The following is an 8,319-nucleotide window of genomic DNA, read 5'->3' as shown; positions in this document are numbered from 1 at the left end:
CGGTCGTCCCCTTCTCCTCCGGCCCCCAACCTTTCCCAGCATCAGAGTCTTTTCCAGTGAGTCAACTCGTCGCATAAGGTGGCCAAAGTATTGGAGTTTCAGCTTTAGCACCAGTTCTTCCAATGAACAATTAGATGGGGAAAAAATGGAAACAATGACAGACTTTATTTTCTTGGGCTCCAAAATAACTGCAGATTGTGACTGCAGCCATGAAATTAAAAGACGCTTACTCCTTGAAAGAAAAGCTATGACAAACCTAGATGGCGTATTAAGAAACAGAGACATTACTTTGCCAACAAAGATCTGGATAGTCAAAGCTATGGTTTTTCAGTAATCATGTGTGGATGTGAGAGTTGGACCATAAAGAAGGCTGAGAACCAAAAATTGATGCTTTTGAACTGTGGTGTTGGAGAAGACTCCAACATGATCATATTGCTCTATTTTCAGTTTATAAAGGAATCTCCATACTATTCTCCGGAATGGCCACACCAATCCACATTTCCACCAACAATATAAGAAGTTTCCCTTTTCTCCATACCCTCTCCCGCATTTTATTGTTTGTAGATATTTTGATGGCCATTCTGACTGGTGTGAGGTGATACCTCATTGTAGTTTTGATTTGCATTTCTCTAATAATTAGTGATGTTGAGCATCTTTTCATGTGCATCTTGGCCACCTGAATGTCTTAAATATCACCTTGCAGTGTTCTTTTGAAAGCTTAACTACCAAGAGACAAACAAACAAACAGAACACTATCTTTTCACTGCTATTTCTTGTGCTTTTTCTCTCTTCATTTCTTTCTTTGGGAATGCATGTAGGCCTTTAAAAACTATCCTTTACAAGTTGTAATGTTATACTATGGAATTGGTTGTGAAAATATCATAGTATTTTGGGTTTTAAGAAGGGATCATTGAAAACCAGAGGATGCACAAACATATTAATTTACTAATCCAAGGTAGGGAGTCTGACAATATGGTGGAAGCATTTCTTGCCTAGTCAACAGGTCACCAATCCCTTCTTCTTGAGCCCCGTGTTTATCTAATCTCAGAACATTTAAATGTACTGTACCTTGGAAAGGGGTCTAGAATTAGAATACTTCTTCAATGGACTAGATAAGTGAGAGATATATGGTCGAGGTTTGAAAGTAAGATTGACAAAGGAGCTTAGCAAGTTCTCAGATCAAAAGAAAAATTGTCTTACCCAGGATATCTGTTTCAAAACTCAAAATTTATTCCTATCTTTTGAACCAAGTGCTTCCCTGGTGGCTCAGACGGTAAAGCATCTGCCTGTAAAGCTGGAGACTTGGGTTCGATCCCTGGGTTGGGAAGATCCCCTGGAGAAGGAAATGACAACCCACTCCACTACTCTTGCCTGGAAAATCCCACGGACAGAGGAGTCTGATAGTTTACCATCCATGGGGTTGCAAAGAGTCGCACTGCGCGACTTTACTTTACTTTGAACCAAGTCATTCATCTCTTTCCCAGGAAACTGTTCTAAGAGAAAAATTCTACAGGGAAATTGCTACATGCACAAAATATTCTTATATCTTAGATTTTCTGGAGCAGGTTTGTTTTTGGACTAAATGTGTCCTAATATAGATTTGCAGTTTATCGTCATAGCAAACCTTTTAAAGCTTTTATTGTGATAATATTTTTTTAAGTTTATTTATTTTTTTATTTTTGGCTGTGCTGGGTCTTCGTTGCTGCATGTGGGCTTTATCTAGTTGCAGCAAGTGAGGGCTAGTCTTTGTTACAGTGTGCGGGCTTCTCATAGTGGTGGCTTCTCTTGTTATAGAACCCAGGTTCTAGGCATGTGGGCTTCAGTGGTTAAGGTGAGTGCATTCATTCATTGTGGCTCATGGGCTCCAGAGTGCAGGCTTCGTAGTTGTGGCACACAGGCTTAGTTGTTTTGTGGCATGTGGGATCTTCCCAGACCAGAGATCAAACCAGTGTCCCTTGCATTGCAAGGTGGATTCTTAACCACTAGATTGCCAGGGAAGCCCTTGAGGTGCTATTTTTAACATTAAAAGAGTGGAAAGACTGTTCAAGGAAAGGATGATACTGAATGGAAGAGTCTGATTCTCTGAGCACTGACTCTGGAAGCAGTCATTATTGTATATTGATGACAGTCTTTTTTTTCCTAACCTCTTTTCTTATACCCTTCACTTCTGAGTGCCAAAGAATTGATGCTTTTGAACTGTGGTGTTGGAGAAGACTCTTGAGAGTCCCTTGGATGCAAGGAGTTCAAACCAGTCATTCCTAAAGGAAATCAGGCCTGAATATTCATTGGAAGGACTGATGCTGAAGCTGAAACTCCAATACTTTGGCTACCTGATGCAAAGAACTGACTCATTGGAAAAGATCCTGATACTGGGAAAGATTGAAGGCGGGAGGAAAGGGGGATGACAGAAGATGACATGATCAGATAGCATCACCGACCCAATGGACATGAGTTTGAGCAAGCTCCGGGATTTGGTGATGGACAGGGAAGCCTGGAGTGCTGCAGTTCATGGGGTTGCAAAGAATCAGACATGACTGGGTGACTGAACTGATAGCCTTCACAAGTCAACATCAAGCTACTTCGAGGACAATCCTCTTTCTAGGAAAATTTCACTTCACCACATAAAAATCTACAACCCATACCACATTACTTGAATGGAATATTATAGTTTCTAAAAAATAATTATAAAGGTTTGCTATAATAAGGGACAACAGAGACTTTATAGTAAATAATATATGCATATAAATGAAAATAAAAATATTGCCATTGTATTACAGGGATTGAATTCTGGATGCTTTTCTTCTTTAAAAATTTTCCTTAATGTTATTTTATCACTATTTCAGCAACAAGTAACAATGAACTGTAATTTTTCTTTTAAATATAAGTGATTTATCCACATGATCATTTCCCTCTTAAGTTTTTAGGAGGAGAGGTTCTATTTCCTAAAGCCCCATTATTGAACCAATCAGATTTTTAGTCACACTTCATTTTGGTGAAAATATTATTACTGATAATACCCTCTTTCTGAATATTTTGATAGATACTGTTATATATGGAATTAGAATCACCTTTTAAAGATTTCAGTTCAGTTCAGTTCAGTTGTTCAGTCATGTCCGACTCTTTGCGACCCTGTGAATCACAGCACACCAGGCCTCCCTGTCCATCACCAACTCCCTGAGTTTACCCAAACTCACGTCCATTGAGTCAGTGATGTCATCCAGCCATCTCATTCTCTGTCATCCCCTTCTCCTCCTGCCCCCAATCCCTCCCAGCATCAGGGTCTTTTCCAATGAATCAACTCTTTGCATGAGGTGGCCAAAGTATTGGAGTTTCAGCTTCAGCATCAGTCCTTCCAACGCACACCCAGGACTGAGCTCCTTTAGAATGGACTGGTTGGATCTCCTTGCAGTTCAAGGGATTCTCAAGAGTCTTCTCTGACACCACAGTTCAAAAGCATCAATTCTTTGGTGCTCAGCTTTCTTCACGGTCCAACTCTCAAATCCATACATGACCACTGGAAAAACCATAGCCTTGACTAGACGAACCTTTGGTAGAAAGGGGTAATGTGTAAAAGAAGCAAATTATGCCTGGATGTCATTAGGCTAGCTTGACTTTTATTGTCCAACAGAAATTTTGGATGATTGTTTTTAAGGGCTTATTTACTAGGAATGACCATCACAAAATAATAAAGTAAAAAATGATAGGAACCACAATCAGAAAAGAATATATTTCCTTCTTTTATTTACAACTAGCTGAATAAACATAAAAATGACATAATCATAATTTTATTGATCCTAGAATTAACAACCTAAAATTCCAAAAAGAGTATAAAAATTTTTATCCCAGATGAATCACATGAACTATCAAGAAAACACCCATATGTGTACATTTCTCATTTAATATGCAGTCCACATAATAACCCAACACTTCTACTTATCTGAATAATGTTAGCACTTTAGGATTATAATGACCCTATAGATGATTAATTTCATAGGCTAATATAAATTATTATCACTAGACCCATTTTTGAAGATTAGATAACAATATAATTCTGGCTGTTTTATGTTAGACTATACTGACCTGATAATGGATGGATTATCTAGAATGTCTTACATTATGTTGAAACTCCCCAGAACTTTTCTCAGGGCTGTCTTTATCTCCTTATTCCAGAGGCTATAAATGAGGGGGTTGAAGAACGGGGTCACAATAGCATACAACAAAGTTGCAACTTTCTGCATCCCAGCAGAATGTCTGAGCCCTGGGATCACATACATGACCATCAGAGAGCCATAGAACAGGGATACCACAGCCAAATGTGACCCACAGGAGGAGAAGGCTTTCTGTCTTCCAGTCGTTGAAGACATATGCAACACAGCTATTAGGACAAGAGTATAGGACCCAAGGATGAAGAGGGAGTTACCAAAGATAACTATTGAGCTTAGACTGTAGCAAAACAATTGGGTTTTGGGGGCAGAGACACATGCCAATGCAAACAGTGGCCCTGGGTCACACACAACATGGTCAATAATGTTTGGTCCACAGAAGGGCATCCGAGAAATGAGAACAATGGGGATCAGGAACCACAGAAACCCAGAGACCCAGCAGATAAGGACCATTTTGGTACAGAGATGCCCATTCATGATATTAGGGTAGTGCAAGGGACGGCAGATAGCAAGGTACCGATCAAAGGCCGTAACGGTCAAATGCAAGCATTCAGTTCCTTCCAAGGAAGAAAAGAAATAAAATTGTAGGAAACATCCAACAAAGGAGATGGTCTTTTTGTCTGAGAAAAAGTTGATCAACATCTTGGGGACTGTAGAAGAGACATACCAGATCTCTAGAAAGGAGAAATTCCCCAGGAATATGTACATGGGGATGTGGAGTCGCTGGTCACACCATCAAGCACAAATAATGGCCCCATTCCCTGTTATGGTCAGAGCATACATTGTAAGGAAGAGTGAGAAGAGGAGGCTCTGAATCTTCCACTCACAAGAAAAACCTAGGAGTACAAATTCTCTTACAAAGTCAAAGCGGGAATCTGGCTCAGAGCTGTTCACGTTCATTGGATCCGTAACCTGCAATGTCAACAGACATGTATTTGTCAGTTAGAACTACCTTCACATGTGTTCCTGTTTAAGAATTAAGAGAAGACAAACACAAATTGGGGCACAGGAGATAGTTGGCTTCACAGAAACAAGCTTTGGCTTGCCTCTGAACTTTTTTCTTACTGTAATATCACTAAAGAACTTTAAACTCATTTTGTAAGCTTGTTATTCTTTGGGGAAAGCATGATCTATGATAGTTTCTCATAGATTTGATAGCATATAACAGAAAGTGTTAATTGCTTAGTAGTGTCCAACTCTGCGACCCCATGGACTGTAGCCCTCCAGGCTCCTCTGTCCATGGGATTCTCCAGGCAAGAACACTGGAGTGGGTTGCCATTCCCTTCTTCAGGGGATATTCCTGATCCGGGCATTGAACTTCGGTCTCCTGAAGTGCAGGTGGATTCTTTACGTCTGTGCCACCAGGGACACCCCATAACATAAATTTGCTCTTAATAAATGTACTAGTTTCTTTCCCTAAACCCATTTTGAGGAGCAATAGACTCAGTAAAGAAGGTTTTAATTTTACTATTTATCTTTCAGTTATATGTGCTACTTAACACACCATTCAACAATGAAACAATTGACAATGTTTTACCAACTTGTTAGAAATCATTTTAAAGTCAATACTTTTGCATTCCTGCTTAAGCACCATAAAAATATAAGACCATAATATTACTTACTGGTATTGACTTTTAATATTGTAATGTTGCAATGTCTTCTGTAGAAAGCAGTGGCTTGAAGTTTTTGCTTAATCTTTCACCTAGATGGAAGTTTGTAAAATAAACCTAGGTATGAGACTTTAAATTTTTAAGTATTTTTTTTCCACAAAATTTTGGGATTAAGTTTCTTTATAATTTTGACGACGGGGTCACAAAGAGTCAGACATTACTGAGTGACTGAACTGATTCTTTCTATACTCATTTAAAGTAAGCAATTTCCACTCTATGAGAGAAATCAAATGCTTTCTTGGTCACAAGTAAACTTCCTTCATCCTATATTCTCATAAAACTATGACAAGGATATGAATTCCCTGAAATATTTTGTGTGTGGCAATATGCAGGGATGTGAGTCCTAAAAGTTGTGAGGGTTTATATTATGGACACAAACACACAATTTTTAGAGGGAATTATTTTCCCCACCTATTCTCCATACCAGTGCTCCGCGAAGTCTTCTATAATGATGTGGTAGAAGGAATTAAAATTCCTTCGTTTAGTAATATGAATCTTTTCAAAACTGCTCCAAATCAGAAACATTAATAAATCAACATGAAGAAATCATAGTTAAAGGGACTGACAAAGAGGTGTCAGGACTCTCTGCTGTGCCAAAAGATACAGGTGTTGTGGTTTTGATATAGATTTAATCTCTAGGGACCTGTCTAAATAATGATATCTTCTTGTCTTCAGATGGATAAAGCATTTATTGCTGCACAAAAATTAAGATTGCACTTTCTTTGCCACAGGTTCTTCTGGGATTTGTCCTCTGTAGCATTATGGAAGTTCTCCTCCAAGCCAATGGTTCATTAAAAGTTAAACTATTGCATATTCTCTGAGGAATCAGTAAAGAGCAGTGATTATTACTCTGAGGCCCTATTGTTTACAAATCACTTGCCCATCTGAAATATGGATTCCAAAAGTTTCCAGAAGACACCGTTTGAGGAGAAATAAGATACAATGTGTCACAAAACATTCTTATAGGAACATTTCAAAGATCATTGGGCATATTTTGGAGGATAAGGAAGTGATGGGCAGAGAACCCAAAGAGGCAAATGTTGAGGTGAAGAAACTGCAGGACACTGAGGATAAAAATTTGGAGAATTTAGAAATAGCTTACAGCATAGTATTCTTTAGATATGAGAGAAGTATTTAAGTTCGTTGACTGAAATACTTCAGAGGCACACGTGACTTCCTGATTAGTATGAGACATCAATATTTTTTACCCTTCAATTTTTACCTTAAGCCATTTAGGGTTTACCTAGTATACTAAAACACCCAGGTGTGAAAGAAAACTCGTATCATGGAGCATAAAATAATTGAGGACATAAGGAATATATGCCTTGGAATGTTGGCCTGTGAACCACAAGCTGCTTATGCATGCACATGTGCTCAGTCACTAAGTCGTGTCAGACTCTTTGCGACCCCATGGACCACAGCCTGCCAGAATCCTCTGTGCATAGGATTTTCCAGGCAAGAATACTGGAGTGGAAATATTTAAACGTAAATTGCTCACACTAAAAGTGTCATTCCATGGTGGTTCAGACAGAAAAGAATCTACCTGCAATGCAGGAGATCCGGCTTCAATCTCTGGATCTGGAAGATACCCTGGAGAAGGAAATGGCTACTCACATCAGTATTCTTGCTTGGGAAATCCCATGCACAAAGGAACCTGGAGGGCTATAGTTCATAGTGTCACAAAGAGTCATATAGAACTGAGCAACTAACACTTTCAAACTGAGAGACTAAAGGGGAAAAAGATTACTTAGACTTTTATTACCTTTTAGTGATACTACTTCAGTCCTTAGAAACTCTTAAAACATTGTTTTGATCTTGTTATTTGTCTGCTTAAAAACCACCACTGGTTTCCTTATGCAAAATTTCCCCAGTTCTCCACATAGACTTCAAATGCCTTTCTCATCTTACCTTTTCCTACTCCCTCTTTCAGATAAATTGAATAATATTTCATTCTGTGAGTACCTTTCAGTTTCTCATATTTGCATCTTTGTGGTCATTTTGCTTATTGGAAATCGTCATTACCTCCCCCTGTACCTACAAAACGCCATCTATCCTTCAATCTCTAGTTCAAATGACATTTTCCCATAATACTTCTCCTTATTCCCCTAATGGAGCACATTTTCCATCTCTGAAATTTTATTTAACTGTATTTGCATTTTTTTATGATGCTCATCAGAAACTTCTTTGTGTTGTCCTTAGTTATACACTTATTTTTTTTCCCTTCCCAGGTTATAAAGTGTCTGGAGGCAGACAACTATTATTGTTCAGCTTTGAACTAGCAAATGGATAAAAATACATTGCATTTATTGACCCTCGTGAAATATTTGATTAAATGGCATTTTTTTTGGCTATATGAGTTTTGTTATTTGTAAAATCAGCACCTTTGAACCAAAGTTATGGCAGAAAGTGAAGGAGAGTAAAAAAGTTGGCTTAAAGCTCAACATTCAGAAAACAAAGATCATGGCATCCGGTCCCATCACTTCATG

General features: G+C 38.5%; 1 pseudogene; it reads right to left on the bottom strand.

The window, feature by feature from the left end:
- Positions 1 to 4,109: 4,109 nt before the first annotated feature.
- Positions 4,110 to 5,087, bottom strand: LOC148776679 (olfactory receptor 11H12-like; annotated as a pseudogene).
- Between the last annotated feature and the right edge of the window lie 3,232 nt (positions 5,088 to 8,319).

This window comes from Moschus berezovskii, chromosome 9 (genome assembly GCF_049115385.1).
Source record: "Moschus berezovskii isolate FMDL1 chromosome 9, NW_MosBer_1.0, whole genome shotgun sequence".
NCBI lineage: Eukaryota > Metazoa > Chordata > Mammalia > Artiodactyla > Moschidae > Moschus > Moschus berezovskii.
The sequence above is the reverse complement of the archived record's forward strand: the minus strand, read 5'-3'. Positions and strand labels throughout refer to the sequence as shown.